This window comes from Danio rerio, chromosome 9, assembly GCF_049306965.1.
Source record: "Danio rerio strain Tuebingen ecotype United States chromosome 9, GRCz12tu, whole genome shotgun sequence".
NCBI classification, from domain to species: Eukaryota; Metazoa; Chordata; class Actinopteri; order Cypriniformes; family Danionidae; genus Danio; species Danio rerio.
The window spans coordinates 52,280,383-52,303,581 of record NC_133184.1 but is presented as its reverse complement, the minus strand read 5'-3'; the positions used below and the strand labels follow the sequence as shown (position 1 = coordinate 52,303,581).

Genomic DNA, 23,199 nt, shown 5'->3' with positions numbered 1-23,199 from the left:
GTAGAGATAGAAATTTATCTGGTGAGATTCTATTCATATCGTAATATGCAGTTAAAATCAGAATTATTAGCCCCCCTTTTATTGTTTTATTCTTTTTTAAATATTTTCCAAATGATGTTTAACAGAGCAAGGACATTTTTACAGTATGTCTGATAATATTTTTTCTTCTGGAGAAATTCTGATTTGTTTTATTTCGGCTAAAATAAAAGCAGTTTTTTAAAATTTTTTAAACACCATTTTAAGGACGATATTATTAGCCCCTTTAAGCTATATATTTTTTCGATAGTCTACTAAACAAACCATCGTTATACAATAACTTGCCTAATTTCCCTAACCTGTCTAGTTACCCTAATTAACCTAGTTCAGCCTTTAAATGTCACTGTAAGCTGTATAGATGTATCTTGAAAAATATCTAGTCAAATATTATTTACTGTCATCATGGCAAAGATCAAATAAATCAGTTATTAGAAATGAGTTATTAAAACTATTATGTTTAGAAATGTGTTGAAGAAATCTTCTCTCTGTTAAATAGAAATTGGAGAAGAAAATAAACAGGGGGACTAATAATTTTGACTTCAACTGTATATCACAACAAAAAAAAATTCTCAATGCTAGATTTGTCCAATATTGTGCAGCCCTACACTAAAAGTAAACATGCGTTTAAGAAATACCTCTGTTTTCACACATTGCAGGACACTAATCCCTTCAATAATATTTAAACATGAAATTCTTAAAATTAAACGAGTGACATTCCTTAAATGCTGCTGTCATCAAAGAATTCTCATTATTAACATTTTTTACTCAAAATGTTATGCTGATCTCACACTGTATAAGTATTAAATGAGGAAAAAGGAAGCGCGAGCCTTCAAATAATTTGTTCAGCATCTCTGCTTATATTTGTACAGTCCACAGGCTTCACTTTATACACTTCACCTCATAAGACATCCCTCTTTTTAAAGAACTAAATGCCACAAGCTTTTCTTCCATCCTTTTCTCTATTGGAATTGCATCGGCGAATGCATAGAAAGCGCTTTGAGCCATTTCCCCCCAGGCATTTGTAAAAATAGAGCTTTTTTTTTCTCCTTTGCCTTTTGAGACTTAATGACTCTTTTGCAACTCCATGGAGAATTGCTCTCAGTAATTGATTATTAAAACTTGAAATTGCAAAGCACATCCATTATTTGATGAGTGAATGTGTTATCCTCGTAATTAACAAAGCAGGGTACTCACCGTCCTTCCACACCGAGACCTCTGGAATGAAAAAAAAGAAAAGAGAGAGAAAAAAAAAGGACAGAAATCCTGGGGTTAAGCAGACGAGAGAGTCCGCTCTGAAACACTGCAATTAGCTTCAACTACAATCTATCAGAATGAGGGAGAAAAGAAAGAAAGAAAAAAAACAGGGCCGCAAGCCTGTGTCCGTTTATTCCCTCGGTCTGGGAGAGCGAGAAAATGAGAGAGAGAAGGACATTAACAGGAAGAAAGTTTGAAGAGGAAGCTTGTTCTGCGCAAATTACATTTGTTTTATCTGTCTGTGTAACACAGGCTCAGAGTGTTGTGTTAATGGGCTCCGCTCTGTAAATAACTCCTGGATTTAAAGGAATAGCTCACTTCAGAAGCAAGATTCAGGAGATTTCTACATCTATATTATGCATGCAACAGCAATTCATTGACCAGCAGTGTCAAGCTCCATAAAAAGCAGCAGAGAAGTAGCTAGTTTGGCTCAAACGGTAAGTTATCAAATGAAGTCAGCTTTGTGAAATGAACCGAGTACGATAATCATAATCTTCACCTAAGCATACAGATGCAGGGCCCTATCATACACCCGGCGCAATTTGGCGCAAAGCGCGACGCAATTGTTATTTGCTAGCATCAGCTTGGCGCAAGAGTTGTTTTGACGTTTTGCAGCACGCTGTTTAAAGAGCAAATGCATTTGCGCTCATATGTGCGCCCATAGGTGTTCTGGTCTAAAAAAAGGAAGGAATGTTGAGGCGCATTGCTGGCGCGTTGTTATTTTGAGAAACTATAATAGATTTTTCAATAGACCAAAACAAAGCCGGTCTAAAGTCCAGCGCAAAGCGCGTTAGTTGTGCGCCTCGCTTACACACTGATTAAAAAAATACAACGTAAAGTAATCAGTAATCTGATTTCTTTTTACATGAAGTAATTAGTAATGTAATCCACTTACAATTTTACAGTAGTAATTAGGGATGTAACGGTATTGTAAATACCGTCATAACGCAATATAAATTTTTTTCGATATTACCGTAGTCACATGACTCGGTAAAACTATAGGTCTTCTGAGAAAATTTGCTCAGGCGAATGAAGCGAACGGGAGGCAGCGGAAACTACAATTCCCATCAGCCCTTGCGGTCTGTTGTCGCTACAGATACAGTAATGCGGAAATGGAGTGTGCTGCTAGAAGCGGGCATCAAAAAGAGCTGGAAATGATCGAACCTGAAGCGGGTGTTGTCGCCGCGCGCGTTCTGATCAGCTGTGTTGTCGCGCGCGTTCTGATCAGCTGTGTTGTCGCGCGCGTTCTGATCAGCTGTGTTGTCGCGCGCGTTCTGATCAGCTGTGTTGTCGCGCGCGTTCTGATCAGCTGTGTTGTCGCGCGCGTTCTGATCAGCTGTGTTGTCGCGCGCGTTCTGATCAGCTGTGTTGTCGCGCGCGTTCTGATCAGCTGTGTTGTCGCGCGCGTACTGAATAGCGGTGTTGTCGCGCGCGTTCTGATCAGCTGTGTGGTCGCGCGCGTACTGTAAAGCGGGGAGGGGGGGTTGAGCGCGCACTCAAGAGCGCTGTTGTCGCGCGCCTACTGAAGGGCGGGACGGAGGGTGTGACACAGCACACTGTTCAGATTGATACAGACATGAGACCTCTATCTCACTCATGGCTTGTCCACTCAAGTGGGGGAAAGACAATGCACAACGTTACCCACTGCTGTCAACCTGGGCCAAGTCATATCTCTCTTGTCCCAGAAACCTCAGTCCCAAATGAGAGGGGTTTTTTCTGCTGCAGGGAACATTGTAAATGCCCAGAGATACCAGCTTTTACCAGATTATATTTATATGATAATTTTCCTTTAAACCCATCTCTATCTAAGTGAGTGAGTGATTAAATGTTGAATGTGATGAGTTTTCAACAATACTAAATTGAAACTTTATTTTTTTACATGGTTTAATATTTTGTTGTTATTAAAATTGAAGTTCCTGTTTCAAAGCTTACAGATAGATGGCTAATTTGTATGTCATTGACACTTTTGGCACTTTTTTGGAGTATTTTCATAAGTTTTGTTTTTTCCTGTAAATGATTCAATAAATACCGTACCGTGACATTCATACCGAGGTATTACCGTACCGTGAAATTCTGATACCGTTACATCCCTAGTAGTAATCAGTAATTTGTAATCTATTACTTTTTTTTTAAGTAAGTAACTTACCCAACACTGTTCCCCACAAGGTTGTCTGTAGCTGTGAATTGCACAAGCCCTTTGTATTTCAATAGATTCTGACCGGCTGCCTGTGTTTTATCCTTTAAAAGCTAAATAAAATAAATATTCAGGAGGTAATCCCAATCAACTAATTTCTCTACAACTTTTTTGTTATAGCTGTGGTCTGAACCCAACTGTTGTTTTACACTCAGAATGATTTTTAGAATGATTGCTTTATCATTATTGTAGGTGTATATAACTAGATTGTTAGTTCTTAATGGATTGTTTGTTACTTGAACAGTTAATAAAATGAAATCTCCCAGTGTTTCCTCTAGGATTTTTTTCCAGCTGTGGCAGCAGGCCTTTTTTTTCACAGATCTACCAACTACCTGTGGCGTTTCAATGACAAATGTCGTGAGCGCAGTATTACAAGTCGAGATCGCATTTATGTAATAGCCAACAAGCATGCCAATCTCTTTGCTTGCGCGTCGATTTCCTCTGCTCATGCACAAAACTTCTTGCACACCCTCAAATATACGCTGCTCAAGCATGGATCTTCTTGTGCGCTCTCAAATAAACACTGCTGAAGTGCGATTTAGTGCATTTATGTAACGAGAATGTCTACAAACATTTATTAGATTTGCTAAGAATATTTATGAATGTCTCCAATAGACCTACCGAGCGGCATTAATGCATCCTGAAGTAAAGTGAAACAGCTATGGGGTGTCCATAATAATCTTGTATAAGAATAAACACGGTTAGTGTGATTTTCCCAAGTTAGACCTGTTTATGGATTAACATATACTGTATGTTGATCCTGTAGTGACATTCCAATCAGCCAATCAGAATTAAGGCATACATTTACAGTGTATGTGTAATTTAGGCCAACAGATAGGGTAATGTACTTCTACATTATTGTTATCCAACCATTATTCATTCATTCATTCATTTTCTTGTCAGCTAAGTCCCTTTATTAATCCGGGGTCGCCACAGCAGAATGAACGTTTTTACGCAGCGGATGCCCTTCCAGCCACAACCCATCTCTGGGAAACATCCACACACTCATTTACACACACTGATACACTACAGACAATTTAGCCTACTCAATTCACCTGTATCGCATGTCTTTGGACTGTGGGGGAAACCGGAGCACCCCGAGGAAATCCACGTGAACGCAGGGAGAACATGCAAACTCCAAACAGAAACGCTAACTGAGCCGAGGCTCGAACCAGCGACCTTCTTGCTGTGAGATGACAGCACTACCTACTCCACTACTGCATTGCCCCATTATACATTCATTCATTCATTATCCTTCGGCTTGGTACATACATGCCACAGCGGAATGCATCGCCAACTAATCCGGCATATGTTTTGCACACACATACACACACACTCACACACTAAGGCCAATTTTTGTTTCCCCAATTCAACTATGCCACATGTGTTTGGACTGTGGGGGAAACCGGACTCCACATAAAAATGCCAAGTGACTCAAACCAGTGACCTTCTTGCTGTGAGAAGAGAGTGCTAACCACTGAGCCACTGTGCCGCCCCCAACTATTATTCTCCTCTGATTTGGGGAATAATTTACAGTTAGGATCAGGTTTAGGGGGTAGATATTAAATATGGATTATATTTTCAAACAAAAATGACATTCCAGGATCAACACAGATGTTAATCCAGGCAATAAGTATTGCCAGTACTTGCAAGCCAACATTTCAAGAGCTTTCATAAATGGATGAAAAGGGTTGATGTTCCCGTTTCAGAAAAGACAAAGTCCTCAGATGTGCTCTTATCAACTGACTGAACCCTACAGCAATGTCTCCTCACGTTGTTATGTGTGTACTGTATGTGTGTGTGTGTGTGTTTTAAGGGAGCACAACTGGATTGTTTACAGTAGAGTAAAGTCACTTGCTCCTGTAATCCTTGCTTACTTTGCTGGCGGTTCACTACCTTTGGGGCTTGGCTGACATTAGCACTGGCATTAATGGGAAGTGGAGTTGTTCGTGCCTCCAGGCCCAGCTTGACCTCTTTGGAGGGAACACTTCCTGTGACTCGCTCTGGTTATGTACCCTCACCTACAGCCCCAGCGTGCTCCATCTCACCCCATGACCAGGTGAATCCAGCAGGCAATGGAAACAGCTGATGTTTCCATTCTTACTTTGCTGTACATTCACCATGCTTTAGTGATGATTTAAAATGACATGTGTGTTTAGGCCTGTCACAATAATCAATATCTCGACTTATAGCACAACACATAGACATGACCAAACATGATCATTTTTGGTGTAGCAATATAGACCTTTTTCTTGGAACGCAAAATTACCCATTATGCTTTTCGTGTATGCGCAAGAAGAATGTGAAGAACTTCCGGTCGGCAGCTGATGCGTATAAATGGTCACATCTGGACATTTTTGAAACGATAGTTTTAAACTATTTTACCTGCTTTTATCCTCTTTGAACTAATTCTGTTGTCCATCAGCACCATCTCCTGGACTGATCATTTAAAGAAATGTGATCTAATAGGATGGAAAACAGCTGCTGTGAGGCGTTTTCCCCTCGTTGTCAGACGGCATCTTCTGCAGTTTAAATGAAGCCTCGTCATCGCTAAAGCCAACATTTTCTCTTTATTTCAAATATATAACCAGCCCAAACAAATGTAATTCACTAAAATGTTTGACACACACGCGTAGCCTGTACTGTGACACTGAAACACTGGTTTAATAACTGTGACAAAGTGAAAATAGGCTAGTGTCATTTTGAAATGACAGAAAAACACAGTCCGTGGTAAAAACAACACACGAAATAAAACACAAACGGCTCGAGATTAGAATGAACAGCAAATCAGCCAGCAGAGTATCAATAACAGACTTTTATTGGTCATTTTTGTAAATTGCACAACTTTCATACCTGTCAAGTTTCATGCCAGTACTCTGGTTTGCTCTGTCTCTGTGTGTGTGAGTGTGTGTGTTAAAGAGCCGCTGAGCTAACAGCTGACAGGCCAGGAACGCACACACTGTATTTCTGACGGCAGACACGTGAACTAGGAGAACGTTTTTCTCGTATTTCTGACGCGCTTGAACCACATGTGACAGATTATAACGGCTTTAACAGACACATTTCTAAGTTGTGTGTCACAAAAACACTCTGTTATCCATTAAAAACGTCATTGAAACCCATTTTCGGAGCGCAAATTACCAGTTGTACTCGCTGTAAACGGAAGTTTTTAGCATTCTACCGAAAGACGCTGGTCGCTATGGCGCCCTCCATGCAGCAGCCATGAAAAAGATCTATATATCGCCTGCATATAAAAACCAATTCTAGCACCATTTTAGCTGATTGTGCAAGTATGCAACATCTCTATTTACATTTACATTTAGTCATTTAGCAGACACTTTTCTCCAAAGCGACTTACAAATGAGGACAAGGAAGCAATTTAGACAACTTTAAGAGCAACAATGAATAAGTGCTATAGGCAAGTTTCAGGTCTGTAAAGTCTAAGAAGGAAAGTATTAGTATTTTTTTTTTGGGTACAGTTAGTGTGATATTCAGAGAGGCAATTGCAGATTAGGAAGTGAAGTGGAGACTAAATAGTTGAGTTTTTAGTCGTTTCTTGAAGACAGCGAGTGACTCTGCTGTTCTGATGCTGTTAGGGAGTTCATTCCACCAACTGGGCAGATTGAGCGTTCGCGATAGTGATTCCTTCCCTCTTTGGGATGGAACCACGCGGCGACGTTCATTCACAGAACGCAAGTTTCTGGAGGGCACATAGATCTGCAGAAGTGAGAGCAGATAAGAAGGAGCAAGGCCAAAAGTCACTTTGTAGGCAAACATCAGAGCTTTGAATTTGATGTGAGCAGCAACTGGCAGCCAGTGCAAACGGACTAGCAGCGGTGTGACATGTGCTCGTTTAGGTTCATTGAAGACCACTCGTGCTGCTGCTAATTTGGGATTTCTACTGGAGTCATCTACAACTAGCCCATACATTGATCACACTATAAACAAGGCATAATTTCAAATGCTATAAGAAAGAGAAAACAATCATTCATTGTTTACTTGGTCTGTTGCCTATGATTAGCTCAGCTCCACTGACAGGTCCTCAAATTTGAGCTGCTCTTCATGTAACACTGACAGTCACGTATAAGCTTAACCAATGCACATAGTTTAAGACGGAAGGACCCATGATAAGTTCATCTTTCGAGTCTTCAAGTACTGTGTGTGTCTGTTAAAAATTAGCCTAGATCTCCAAATAATGTAACTTAGAGCTCCATCTACTGTAACCTAGAGCTCTATGTACTGCTAAAAACTAGCTTAGAGCTCCATCTACTGTTAAAAACTAGCCCAGAGCTCCATCTACTGTAACCCAGAGCTCCATTAGCTGTTAAAAAGTAGTCTAGATTGCTGTAGACTGTGAAAAACTAGCCTAGAGTACTGTCTGTTGTTAAAAACTAGCCTACAGCTTCATTTCTGTAACCTAGAAAATTTGCCTAAAGCACATTCTGCTGTTAAAAACTAGCCTATAGCGCCATCTGCTGTTAAAAACAAGCCTAGAGCGCCATCTGCTGTTAAAAACAAGCCTAGAGCGCCATCTGCTGTTAAAAAACAAGCCTAGAGCGCCATCTGCTGTTAAAAAACAAGCCTATAGCGCCATCTGCTGTTAAAAACAAGCCTAGAGCGCCATCTGCTGTTAAATAACAAGCCTATAGCGCCATCTGCTGTTAAAAACAAGCCTAGAGCGCCATCTGCTGTTAAAAAACAAGCCTAGAGCGCCATCTGCTGTTAAAAACTAGTCTATAGCGCCATCTGCTGTTAAAAACAAGCCTATAGCGCCATCTGCTGTTAAAAACAAGTCTATAGTGTCATCCGTTGTTAACAACCAGCCTATAGCACCACCTGCTGTTAAAAACAAGCCTAGAGCACCATCTGCTGTTAAAAACTAACCTACAGCTTCATTTCTGTAACCTAGAGCGCAATCTAAAGTAAAGAAAATTTGCCTAAAGCACATTCTGCTGTCAAAAACTAGCCTATAGCACCAGCTGCTGTTAAAAAACAAGCCTAGAGAGCCATCTGCTGTTAAAAACAAGCCTAGAGCGCCATCTGCTGTTAAAAAACAAGCCTAGAGCGCCATCTGCTGTTAAAAACAAGCCTAGAGCGCAATCTGCTGTTAAAAAACAAGCCTAGAGCGCCATCTGCTGTTAAAAACTAGTCTATAGCGCCATCTGCTGTTAAAAACAAGCCTATAGCGCCATCTGCTGTTAAAAACAAGTCTATAGTGTCATCCGTTGTTATCAACCAGCCTATAGCACCACCTGCTGTTAAAAACAAGCCTAGAGCACCATCTGCTGTTAAAAACTAACCTACAGCTTCATTTCTGTAACCTAGAGCGCAATCTAAAGTAAAGAAAATTTGCCTAAAGCACATTCTGCTGTCAAAAACTAGCCTATAGCACCAGCTGCTGTTAAAAAACAAGCCTAGAGAGCCATCTGCTGTTAAAAAGTAGTCTATAGTGCCATCTGCTGTTCAAAACTACTCTATAGTGTCATCTGTTGTTAAAAACAAGTCTATAGCGCCATCTGCTGTTAAAAAACAAGCCTAGAGCACCATCTGCTGTTAAAAACCAGTCTATAGCGCCATCTGCTGTTAAAAAACAAGCCTAGAGCACCATCTGCTGTTAAAAACCAGTCTATAGCGCCATCTGCTGTTAAAAAACAAGCCTAGAGCACCATCTGCTGTTAAAAACCAGTCTATAGTGCCATCTGCTGTTAAAAACCAGTCTATAGCGCCATCTGCTGTTAAAAAACAAGCCTAGAGCACCATCTGCTGTTAAAAACAAATCTGCTGTTAAAAACTAGTCTATAGCGCCATCTGCTGTTAAAAAACAAATCTATAGCGCCATCTGCTGTTAAAAACTACTCTATAGTGCCATCTGCTGTTAAAAACAAGTCTATAGCGCCATCTGCTGTTAAAAACTAGTCTATAGTGCCATCTGCTGTTAAAAACAAATCTATAGCGCCATCTGCTGTTAAAAACTAGTTTATAGCACCATTTGACATTAAAAAAACTAGCCTAGAGTGCCATCTGCCGTTAAAAAACAGTCTATAGCGCCATCTGCTGTTAAGAACTAGCCTATAGTGCCATCTGCTGTTAATAACAAGCCTAGGGCGCCATCTGCTGTTAAAAAAAGCTACCCTAGAGTGGCATCTGCGATTAAAAACAAAGCTTACAATTGATTGAAGAGACAATAGCGAGTCATTTTGACCATCAGGATCAATGTCTTAAACATTTTATTGCTATTGACCACTCAGACCAAAGTAATTTTATGAAAAAGAGTCATTTATAACCTGCACCAGTGCCAAATGCATTAAATAGGATATAAACAATCATAAATACAGGGCTCGAAATTGTGACCAGTTTGGTCGCATATGCGCCTGAAATTTTATCTACGCGACCTCAAAATATATTTGGGTTCATGTGTGCGAGTGCATAAAATTGTTGTGTGCGACCAGTTTTTACTGCAAAATGTTCACCACATGTGCAGATTTAGGAGACATTCACGCAGAATGCATCCCTGCACTTGAAATGCGAAATGCAGCGCTCAGGAATGGTTTAAAACAGTTGTCATGTCGACTTGCTGCAGTAAACAAAGCCAATTCCGTAATACTTGCCCCGCCTTCGCGCTCTTCTTATTGGCCCACCACTGCTCTAGCACTGAAATATCAGCTGTCAATCACTCAGTGCCTTCTGGCTTGGGATGACAGAGAGAGCTACTACCGCGAAAAATTGTAAAGCGCTGAAGATGAGAATGAAGATAACACTGACAGATTTTGCTTTAGAAACCATCTAGTTACAAATAATGACACATCTTAGTAGTTATCATGTGCTGAATGTTAGTCCACCATCTACACTTTTCCAAGAGTGGATAAAAGACTTCCATTGGCTTCAAGTCTGCTATGAAAAGTCTGTGGGATGGAATTTTCAGGTAACTGTTTGCCACATCTAGCACGAGAGCTTCTGTTTAATCTTTCATATAATCGCCAGATGCTGTCCGCCGTGCAAGTGGCAAATATATGTCAAATTAAACACCACAAACACCATCGCAAACAGGCTTTCACTGAGTAAACTAATATCGCTACTCATGAAAAGATCGATATTGCTATTAACATGACGTATGTATATAATAAGGCACAGTATATGTCAAAAGCATCAGTGCAATATTAGACAGCACCTGTGAGAACAGCACAGTTATACAGTTAACAGATTCATTCATGTCAAGCTGTGCGTGCAGGGCCGGTGAGCGCTCCGTGTATGCTTTGGTCACTCAGTTATGTTATAAAAATCTATTTTCTTGTGATAACGGGATTTTGTTGAGACATATTTTCCTTACGCTTGCATTTATATATATATATTTTGCTTGTTAGTTTGATTACTTTTGACTTCAAATGCAATAAATCTGTTTGTATAAAACTTGCAGTAACGGTGCTTATAGTTGAAGGGCGCGACTAAATTTTGGCTGATGCGCTTAAATTTTTAAAGTTAGGAGCACCGGTGCTACCAAGCAAAAAGGTTAATTTCGAGCCCTGTAAATATAATGCAAATCAACACAACGTCCCTTTCCAATGGTCAGTTTTGATTTGTTGCAGACCTAAAAGTCTACATGAACCACAAGCTGCGACCCGGTTTAATTTTTTCACAGTTTATCGAGAAACGTAATGTTAAATGAGAAAACAGTGGGCGTGGCTTGTTTTTTCTACTGTAAGCTGATTGGATGTAGTTAAGTAAGCATTTCATTCAGAAAGATCAGGAAAAGGGTTTGGGGAGAGTTATTACAACCTAACAGACTCCTCCTGCCCACCATTTCTGTTTGTTGTCAAAATTAACCATTGGAGGGGCATAGCAGAATAATTTTGGGTCCCTACCTTGCTCTAAATAGTAGAGTATTGCCATTGCAAACTGGCCCAGAATGATTTAATTGCTTATTAAATGCAATAAATGAAACAGAAAAGTCTGTATTCTTCTACTTAACTGTCTGAATGGTTTTGGCATTTTAAAACAGCACTGTTTTTGTCAACTACCAGCTTCCTAAATGAACAATAAGTAAAGTTTATTTATAATCTAATTTCGAAAGGATCACGTGCTTATGATTGCTTGCGGCTGGCCCCGCATTATCCAATCATGATTCACCAATCAGACGATTCCTAATCCACTATAAATACCCTAAGTTCCATATAACAGCCATCTTCATTTTGAAGAATCCCCCCTTCCACCCCTACTCCTCCTCCTCCTTTCCTAGATGGGTGGCACGGTGGCCCACTGTTGCCTCACAGCAAGAACGTCACTGGTTCTAGTCATTACCAAGCCAGCCAAAAATTCTGTGTGAAGTTTACACATTCTCCCCGTGCTCATGTAGGTTTCCCCCGGGTTCCTCCCACCGTCAAAAACATGCAACCTAAGTTAATTGACTAATCCAAATCGGCACCATAGACATGCTCCTAGTTAATAGTTATCTCTTAAGAGCAATCACTATCTGTTCATTAGCTGCTACAGCAGGGGAGTTCTCGAGATCTACCTGAGCTCAAACTCCCCTCTCGCCTTGCAAACTGGAGGGAGCCCCGTTTCCCGGATCTTATGAGCTCAGGGCTCTCTCCCGGAACAGCATGCCAAACACGCTTTATAATCAATCATCAGCTAAGTGTGAACTCTTGAAACAATCTTTAATAAAGTGACCAGTGATTCCATACGTACTTTGCATCCTTCAGGAGTGTTTAAAACATATTCTACTAATTTAGCAAACAGATTGAAGATCAGACATTCTAGGTTGAGATGTTTATTTATTTATTTATAAATTCCAAAAGTAAATACCCTGCAATTCAATGACCGTAAACAATAATTAGCCAAAACTGAAAACCTATTACTTGGTAATAAAATATACATTCTGAACTCATTAAAAACAAAAACAAATAATAATAATAATTAAATAATAAAAATCAGTAAGCAAATAATATAAAGTAAATATAAAAAAAGAAGTGAATATAAAAAACATAAGAAAAAGGGAAGCAACAAATACTGGGTTAATGTTGATACCCATAGATTTTTGAGATGCAGGGTCCAGAGCTTATATTAAACTATGATTAACTCAATCAGAACATAACTTTTATAAACATGTCTCAGGAAAAATTTGACCAGTGTGCAAAATATGTCAGTGAAAGACACTTCAGTATAGCATTTCAGTAAAATACGTTTTAAGGGTGCTTTCACACCTACACTTATGTTTCGTAACGTATCTCGTTTGCCCAGTTAGCGCGGTTCGTTTGGCATATGTGAACAGGGCAATCGCGCTCTGTTCCGCGCCAAAGTAATCGCTCCGTGATCGCTTGAATGAGGTGGTCTCGGCTCGATTGAAACGAACCCTGGAGCGGCTCGATTGCAGTGAGAAAGCGATACGATCCAAGCGTGGTTCTATCACAGTGTTTTATTCAATTCAATTCAGCTTTATTTCTATAGCGCTTTTACAATGTAGATTGTGTCAAAGCAGCTTCACATAAATCGTCATAGTAACTGGAACAGTGTGGTTCAGGTTTTAGTGTTTAAGTTCAGTTCAGTTCAGTTCAGCTCAGTTCAGTGTGATTTAATCATTACTGAGAGTTCAAACACTGAAGAGCCAATTCATCGATGCGTAGCTCTACCAATCCTGAACCATGCGAGGCAGTTTATGGATATGTAATAGGCTTACGGCTATATGAAGAGAGAATTATGAGTAGGGCGGGAACACACAAACGAGTGATGATCTCCCGGTAATCTTGCGTCTCCCTCCCGGTCCTCAAATAGGCATCGTCGCGCACCCTTCTCACCCTCCCCACCGCGTCTCTCCTCAGACACGTTGCGCGCGCACCCTTTCAATCCCCACCAAACCACCACCTCTCCTGACAGCTTAGCGGGACGCTGCAAAATAAACCCTGACACTCTGACCAATGTAAGGAGAGTTTACTCACACGTGACTTGTTTTAGCTCTTTTGGTCCGTTTAGAAACTTTGCAGTGTGAAAGCGAACCGCTCCAAGAGCAAATAGCAACAATGTAACATTTGTAATCTCTGTTTCGGAACAACTGAATCGATTCACAGGTGTGAAAGCACCCTTAGACTTAAAGCCTGGTCTGTAAAACCAGTAAAAAATAAAATATAGCACATTGATGACATTTATTAATCTGTACTTGTCTAATTTCGGCAAATGTTCTAGATTCTGTTTTTAACATAATAATTAGCACATGCTTGGCTCTTCTTGTCATTGTTCCTCGTAGTTTCTCTACGCCTGAAGAATAATATTAGATCCGTTTCATTTTCGTTGTCCAATTTCCAAAATAAATCTGGTATATAATGGGGAAGGCATTGAAGCAACCATGGTTGTGTCTATGCACGGATTCGCATTTTTGTGGAGACCAGTTGGTCTCGAAGGTTGCAATGAAAGAGCAAACTTGAACCGCGAGAACACCGCATATGAGAGATGAGATGTTGAGAGCTTCCTGTTGATCTCATGACCTTCACACGAAACCAATTTCAACTAATAAAATCGTGATTTTTTTTTTCTTTTCAGTGAATTCAGTATATTTTAGTACTAAAGCACTCTCGATGAAGACAATTTGTAAAATGTAAATAAAAAACTATTTCAGCAAGGAAACGGCTTGCACCACTAGCGGCTTGTGAGGGCCCCCTTGTGGTGGCAGGGCCCTAAGCAGCCGCTTAGTTCGCTTATAGGGAGGGCCGGCTCTGGGCGTGGTTAAGTATGTTAGCCCCGCCCAATACCTCAGACAGACCTAATCTGAGAACATAGCTGAAAACAGATTTTCATTAAAGATTACAAGAACATTTTTTAAATGACATGCACAGATGAATTGTTCCCCTCAAAACTAGCAACATGAGCTAACAAAATCAAATGGTTAGTTTTGATTTCATTTGTACTTTAAAGGTCTGTGCAGTAAACTCTACTTACTTCAGCTGATCTTGAATAGCACGATGGTTTCCTTCTTCCATATGAGGGGGTGAGTTTGCGGTCATGACGGCCTCGTGTTCAGGTGAAGCATTATTACAGTTATTATTATTATTATTAATGTGCATTATATATTAGATATAAAAAATATGTCCGATTAGACTCGTCACCACTCTGGATGATTCCGATAACAGTAGTATCATCTGCAAACTTAACGAGTTTGATGGAGGGGTCTTTTGCAGTGCAGTCGTTGGTGTACAGGGAGAAGAGCAGTGGGGAGAGAACACATCCCTGGGGGGCACCAGTGCAGATGGTGCGGGAAACAGTGTATGATAATCATTATTATTGCTCAGAAGAAATTAATTTGCATATATGAACAAGATGAAAAATTATGAATATAAAAAAATGATGAAGAAAGAAACTGTATAACACATTTGCTCATTTCAATGCATGATAAAAAGTAACTTCTTTAATCCATGCACATTAAAACCACACAAAAAGTAAGACGTGCTATTGTTTTGCGCTATACAGCAGAGCCCTCTGTAGGTATCAAGCACTCAGAGGGGGCTCCAGACGCCGGGCCCTTATAGCCAAGCAGATCACAGCTTTCCACAGGCACTTTGGACTGCATTTAGCAGGATGAATTCATTAAGGAGCGTCTTCTCTCAAGTGCTCTCCCTCCGACAGCTGCTCTCTCTGTAGATCCCTGCAGCCAAACACAGATCAATGGCAGAAATACATCCACAGGAGCGTTTAACAGCAGACCTTGGAAGACGGGCAGTGTGTTTAAGACATCAGTGCGTCTATATCCTCCAGATCTGAGAAGTGAAACGCTCAGCGGAGAGAGAGAAAGAGAGAGATAAGCGCTCGGGGTGCGAGATATGCTGCGTTTAAACTCACAACAGGGATTAAGAGCGGTTCAGATATCACATGCACACAATGCGTTATGTCATCTGAATGCTTTTCTGATCACTGCAGACTCTCGCACGCTGCCCGTCGGGTCACTTCAGCAGATGGCAGTGAGAGACATGCTAATTGTTCGGTGTGCACTGCAGATGCTGCCGAAGGCAAGGTCTCTGACAAGAGATTTCTCAATCTTTACGTTTTGGTGTCAGAAATTTGCCGGTGCAATTTTGGCATCGTTTCGCACTAAATATTGAAGATGCATCAATCAGAGTTGCACATATAAACGCTAAGTGAAGACACCAGATTAAGAGCGTCTTGTGTGTTAAATTTGCATGGTGTGTAACATGCTGGTTAACTTTTTTTACTAGGTAAAGGAGTAAACTAGAAACTTATGACTACCTAACAGTACGTAAAAAAAAAAAATTTAAAAAAAAAAAGCCTTTGGCAACAAGGTTTGCAATTATAAAGGCAATTTAATTTTTAAATAATTAAAATAATAATAATAATAATAATAATAATATACTATTAGTAGTAGAAGCTGTAGTAGCACTACTATTAATAAGTGCATTATATATTAGATATAAAATATATTGACTTTTTAATAAAAATAGTAACAATAATAAAAATAATAATAATAATAATAATAATAATAATAAACTATTATTATTATTATTATTGTTATTATTATTATTATTATTATTATGAAGTGCATTATATTAGATATAAAAATATGTCAATTGACTTTTTAAAACAATAATAATAATAATAAACTATTATTATTATCATTAATAATAATAATAATAATAATAATAATAATAATAATAATAATAAGTGCATTATATTAGATATAAAATATGTCAGTTCATTTTTTAAAATAATAATCCAAATAAACTATTATTATTATTATTATTATTATTAATATTATTATTGTGCATTATATATTAGATATAAAAATATGTCAATATGTCAACTTTTTAAATAATAATAATAATTATTATTATTATTATTGTTAAGTGAATTATGTACTTAATTTAAAAATATGTTAATTTAATTTTTTAATAATAATAATAATAATAATAATAATAATTATTATTATTATTAATAATAATTAATTAATTTTCTTTTCGGCTTAGTCCCTTTATTAATTAGTGGTCGCCACAGCGGAATGAACCGCCAACTTATCCAGCTGCAACCCATCATCACTGGGAAACACCCACACACTCTTGCATTCACACACATACACTACATACAATTTAGCAATTCACCTATATCGCATGTGTTTGGACTATGGGGAAACCAGAGCACCAAGAGGAAACCCACGCGATCACAGGGAGAACATGCAAACTCCACACAGAAATGCCAACTGACCCAGCTGAGGCTCGAACCTGGCGACCTTCTTTAAGTGAGGCACTCTTGCTACCCACTGCGCCACCGTGATGCCTATTATCATCATTATTATTACTCGTAAATGATATATTAGATACAAAAATCTAGGGCTGGGCAATTAATCGAAAAGTCGTCGAAATCGTCATTCAGAACCTATAACTGATCAAAATTTTCCAGGATGAATTTTTCATTAGTTTCCTTAACCCTGCTCGGTTAAAGGCTGTGGCTGATTTCTGCTTCTGCAGCCACATCTAATCTCTGGTCAAGTACTTTTCACTACATTGAAAAAGATTGGAAGCAAGCATAAGATGATAACCGGTTTCAAGGTATACAGCGGTTTGGAAAAGTCAAGGTTTTACATGTTTTTTCACAAGTATTTTAGTTAGTTTTTTTGGGCAACAGTATCTTCAGCAGAAAATGAACCTCTACACCAAAAGCTTCTGGTCCAAAATATTTTAAATATTTCTTAAAATAAAACATATTGTGTTCAATGTGTGTGTGGGGGGGTAGTTTTATGTAAGTTCTTTAAAAAGAACTTCTTTTGGAGCCAGTGGCGTAGCGCAAAATGCGGAGGCCCCCCTGCAGGGATCACCGATGGGGCCCCCAGTTTTCAAGGGGGTCGGTGGGGTTTGGGTGGGGGGTGTTTGGGGGCGGCAGAGCCAGAGATATACACATATATCTATGATCGGGAGTTTTCCTGGATGTTAGTATTTTTATTTTTTTTTAATTATGAAAATTATAATTTTACATCACTTTTCTACATTGATGGATCAGTGACCGCACGGGCATTCCTGACAAAAAGCTTGTGTTTGTGTGTACAGAAATGTACTACCCACCCTCCCTGTTAAATGTGATCTAATCATGTCCTGAAACACACCTCCTCTCCTGCTTTCACTTCTCATACTGACGGAGGGAGCGATTTGTTTGTGAATGAATCTCCATCATGAACGACTCTTTCACTAACGTTAGCCGACAAAAATACAAGTTTCTGGCAGCGCAGCATCTCGTTGTCATATTTCTTTTGCATTGTTTGCTGATTTTATTCAACAAAGCTAGCATAAGCCGAGTATTTAGTGCGAATTGGAGCTACTTTGCCTTATGGTGAATGCAGTAAGTGACTGTTATCATCAATAACGCTACCTGTTTAGCACAAATTTCAGAACATACAAAAACAGAAAAAAACTTAATATTACCTATGAAATGTTCTGCCTTTGTGCTTTGTTTTCTTTGTTTGGTTGTTACTACACTCGTAGACAGCGCTACAGTCCCGCATCTTCACGTAAAAACACTTGTCTAGTGCGGTTGAATGACATTTGTCCTGGGAGCACTGTACCAATGTGGCGGCGCTATTGACCCATGCTCAGGGTCCCTATACAATATCTATTGTATATATCTATGTCACAAAATGGAGGCGGAGTGGAGCGACAACGTGGGGAATCCTTCACAAACTGAGGAGCGATCACAAACCGAAAGCGGCGAGAGCGTAAAAGTAGCCAGAAGTCATTCATTTTTTAACAAGAACCAGCGGCGAGAAACAGCGGCGCGTCTTCATTGGTTATGACGCGGTTCGGCGGCAAGCAATCAGAAAAAAGTAGTCCACCGCTTGAGAGGTTTTCAGAGAACACAGACCTGTGAACTTTGGTTCCGTCCACAGTTGTTCCCAAGAGTTTGATTATTGCGGTTCCTGGATTTTCCATTATTGAAAATCGCGACGACGTGGGGCCCCCTAATCACGCGGGCCCCCCCGCTGTGCGTGCCCTGCGGGCCCGTCCGCTACGCCACTGATTGGAGCAGTATAATCACAATACTGTCATATTTTTATCCAAGGTTATCATAGCATCAGAATCTTATACCGGCCCATGCCTAATTGGAAGCTGTGCCCTTGGATGGCATATAAAACTTGTCAGTGAACTAAAAGGGCAAAAACAAACAAATAAATTAATTAATTAAATTAAACAAATTGTTCATTAATAGTAATCCAGTAATTAACTTTTTTGACAGAGTGAGAGTGAATTTGTGATCGACACAGGCCTGGATTGGCTAATCGGGAGAACTCCTGGTGGGCCAGTCCGTTTTTTGGCCGTGAGGTGTCCGGTGTCCCTAGCTACTTGCACTCTCAGCAGTCGCACTTTTTTCATTTATTTATTTATTTATTTGGCCATAGCCTCACTCTTTTTATTTATTATTCTGTCGAAGCTCCACTCTTTTTTATTTCATTTATCGCAGCTTCATAAGCAAAATGCAGCCTGCAGATAAAATGACATTGCAGGAAAAAACATTGTGATGCTTTAAAGACTAAAGATTTAGCTACCATTTAATGTTCTTATATTTATGAAAAACATTTGAAGTTCTGAAGCAGCTGCTTTCTTGAAAAAGACGTGATGGTGTCATTCGAAACTGAATGGGAAATGACCGTTTTTAATAAAGTCAGTCATGAACTAAGGTGGGCCGGTCTGAGGCTTGAAACTCCAGGGCTGAAAAGGAGTCCCACTCCGCCCCTGGATCAACATAGGACAATTACTGTGTTCAAGGTATACCGCGGTTTGGAAAAGTAAAAGTTTTAAAACCTCCAAAATTTTCTGTTATACCGTTCCTAAGGTATGTGTAAGATTTTTTATTTACATTTTTTGAAGACAACAGTATCTCCAGCAGAAAGGATCTCTGAAGACGTTGTTTTAAATTGTAAAAAATAATAATAATAATAATAAAATCTGTGTTTTTGAAACTAATGAAAACAGCGTAAGTCAATAAATCATTTGAATTATTTATCCTGACATGTTTACTGCTCCAAAATATTTTAAATATTTCCCAAATGAAAATATATTGTTTATAAGTGGAAAAAGGTTTTGTTTTTTTACCCAGACATTTAAAAAGAGCAGATTTTAGAGCAGTAATCATAATACCGTGATACCATGAAACCGTGATATTTTTATCTAAGGTTATACCGTCAGAATCTTATACCGGCCCATGCCTACTTAGAAGAATATAAATCATTATATATGGAAAATATAAATATATAATTTATATATATTTATATGAATATAAAAAATTTAAAATAAGAAAAATATGTTTAAAAATTAACTGTAAAACATTTTTATTATTTTGATGCACAAAAAAAATTTTTAATCCATGCAGATGAAAAACATGCACAGCAAACACACAAAAGACGTGCTATAAACACACACACACACACACACACACACACACACACACACACACACACACACACACACACTGGGGCGAAGCCAACAATTTCGGGCCCTATGCAAAACATTTAGTTTGGCACACTATCATTTTCTTATTTGAAACTAGAAATAGATGTTATCAAATATGTCAGACCTTTAATGAATAAAACTAACATTAACATTCCCGCCAAAAATACATGCTGTACTACTGTACATCCAGGAAAACTGAAGTGGTAACTGTGTGTGTGTTCTTATCAAATGCTATGTTTAATCTATACTCTTATTTCCTAATATGTATTACTTACTCCAAACACGTGCTACAGTTTTATAAAACATCACAAAACATTCTCCTTTAACCCCAAGTCCAGTTTTATAATCGATCTATTGAGCTTTATAGTCAAACACAATCAACTCACCACCGTTTATGTCGCCCTCAGCACGTGTCTCTGCTAAATAAAGCACTTTAAAAGCAAATCTCACCTTCGAGAAGTTGAGGATCATCTTCAGAGGATACTCCACAGGAAAATTAATCCAATTTACAGCAGATAAATCGAATAAGATTTGAGTTTCGGTGCTAAAAGCTAGCTTGAAGATAAACAGAGGTTGACCTGCAATGAAGAGCCGATAAGACGTTCATTTACTGCCATCACGTGGCGAGATGTGTGTAGTGCAGATGGCGACTTACTATAACGCTATTTAGAACAGAATAAACAAATCATTATAGAATTACAAATAATGATGATATTAATAATAAATGATTATGGTAGAAGTAATCATAATAATAACAACATTTAAACTAAGTCCACATTAATCAATTAACTTTTGAATGTATAAAACATTCATTCATTTTCTTTTTGGCTTAGTCCCTGTATTAATCTGGGGTTGCCACGGCGGAATGAACCGCCAATTTATCCAGCATATGTTTACCCTGGATGCCCTTCCAGCTGTAACCCATCACTGGGAAACACCCATACATTATTTTTCACACAGATACACTACGGACAATTTAGCTTACCCAATTCACCTGTCCCGCATGTGTTTGGATTGTGGGGGAAACCACCTGTAAGCACCCGAAGGAATGTACTGTATTAAAACATTGACAGCCTAATTCTTTTTTAGTTATATATCAATAGAAATTAATAAATATCATTTATTTCTTGTCAGTGCTTTACTTTTGGCCAATATTAAATGTTTTTAATACTTAATTCTTGATTTTTTTTCAGCATGTGTAGTATTGTAGATATTTTTTTTTGAGTTTTTATTGGGTTTGTATTTAAGGATGTTAGATTATTTCCGCAACCATGGATTTGCTATAACAATGAAAATATTGGGGGGGAAATCTATAAATAATTAAGTAATGAGGCAATCCTTTGATTCCATAAATCTCAAATGCAGCAGAATTCATTCATTCATTCATTCATTTTCTTTTTGGCTTAGTCCCTTTATTAATCTGGGGTCACCACAGCGGAATGAACTGCCAACTTATCCAGCAAATGTTTTACGCAGCGGATGCCCTTCCAGCCACAACCCAACATTGGTAAAGCAGAGAGCAACTTATAACTATTTAAAACAGATTAAACAAATCATTGTAGAATTTTAAACTGAATAATAAATAATTATGGTAGAAGTAATGATAATGATTACAACATTTAAACTGAGACCACAATAATTAATTATCTTTTGAATTTATGAAAACATTAAAGCATGATAATCTATTGAATTATATTTAATATCAATAAAAATGAATAAAGATTAATAAAGACCATTCATTTTTTTGTCAGTGCTCTACTTTTTGGCAATATTAAATGTTTTAAATTATTACTGATTTATTTTTTCAGCACGTGAAGTATTGTAGAGTTACAGAGAATGATGATAATGCAACAAATAAGGAGATCAGGCTTTATTTGTTTTTATTGCGTTTTTTAAAAGTGTTATTAAAGGATGTTAGATCATTTCCGCAACCATAGATTTGCTATAACAATGATAATATTGGGGAAATATATATATAAATAATTAAGTAATGAGGCAATCCTTTAGTTCCATAAATCTCAAGTGCAGCAAAATTCATTCATTCATTTTCATTTTGGCTTAGTCGCTTTATTAATCTGGGGTCACCACAGCGGAATGAACTGCCAACTTATCCAGCAAATGTTTTACGCAGCGGATGCCCTTTCAGCTGCAACCCAACATTGGTAAAGCAGAGAGCAACTTATAACTATTTAAAACAGAATAAACAAATCATTGTAGAATTTTAAACTGAATAATAAATAATTATGGTAGAAGTAATGATAATAATTACAACATTTAAACTAAGACCACAATAATCAATTACCTTTTGAATTTATAAAAACATTAACAGCATGATAATCTATTGAAATTTTTATATCAATAAAAATTAATAAAGATGAATAAAGACTAGGGCTGTGCAAAAATATTGACATATCTAACTATCGCGATAATTCCTTTCGCAATAGTGTATCGATAGTCCAACCTGAAGTATCGATAAACAACCAAACAACCAAACAACCTCCTCCTCTGCTCCAGTAGATGTCGCTAACTATCAACAAAACGCTAAGCAGTACAATATCAAAAGTAAGCAAGAGTGAGCATGGTGGAAAATACAAAAGGCGCCTCCAGCTTTTAGGGCTGACGTGTGGCTGTATATAACACTATACCAGGGAATATGGAATTACACACAAAAAAAATGCCATTTGCAAGCTTTGCAAATCTCAAAAATTGGAATTGGAATTTTAATTTGTCTGCTGACTTTATCAAGTTGTCAATATAAGATGACACACTTACTAATAGAAACTATTGCAATATATCACAATATTTATTGTATCGCAATATATATATATATATATATATATATATATATATATATATATATATATATATATATATATATATATATATATATATATATCGTGACATATTGTATCGTGACCCATGTATTGTGATATGTATCAAATCGTGAGGTTGCCAATACACGGTCCTAATAAAGACCATTCATTTTTTGTCGTTGTACTTTTTGGCAATATTAAATGTTTTTTAATCATTATTTCACGATTTTTTTTCAGCACGTGTAGTATTGTAGAGTTACAAAGAATGATTATAATGCAACAAAGATTTGCTATAACGATGAAAATATTGGGAAAATCTATAAATAAACAAGTAATGAGGCAATCCTTTAATTCCATGAATCTCAAGTTCAGCTGAATTCATTCATTCATTCATTCATTCATTCATTCATTCAATCATTCATTCATTCTTTCATTGATTGATTCATTCATTCATTCATTCAATCATTCATTC

The 23,199-nt window shown here is 38.0% G+C and overlaps 1 long non-coding RNA gene across 1 annotated transcript; it reads right to left on the bottom strand.

The window, feature by feature from the left end:
• Window positions 1-14,840: 14,840 nt before the first annotated feature.
• On the bottom strand, window positions 14,841-20,544 carry LOC137496436 (uncharacterized). The gene is made up of 2 exons (XR_011016761.2): window positions 20,365-20,544; window positions 14,841-15,113 (listed from the first exon to the last, which is right to left on the bottom strand). It is a non-coding gene; the product is annotated as an uncharacterized lncRNA (long non-coding RNA).
• Window positions 20,545-23,199: the final 2,655 nt, after the last annotated feature.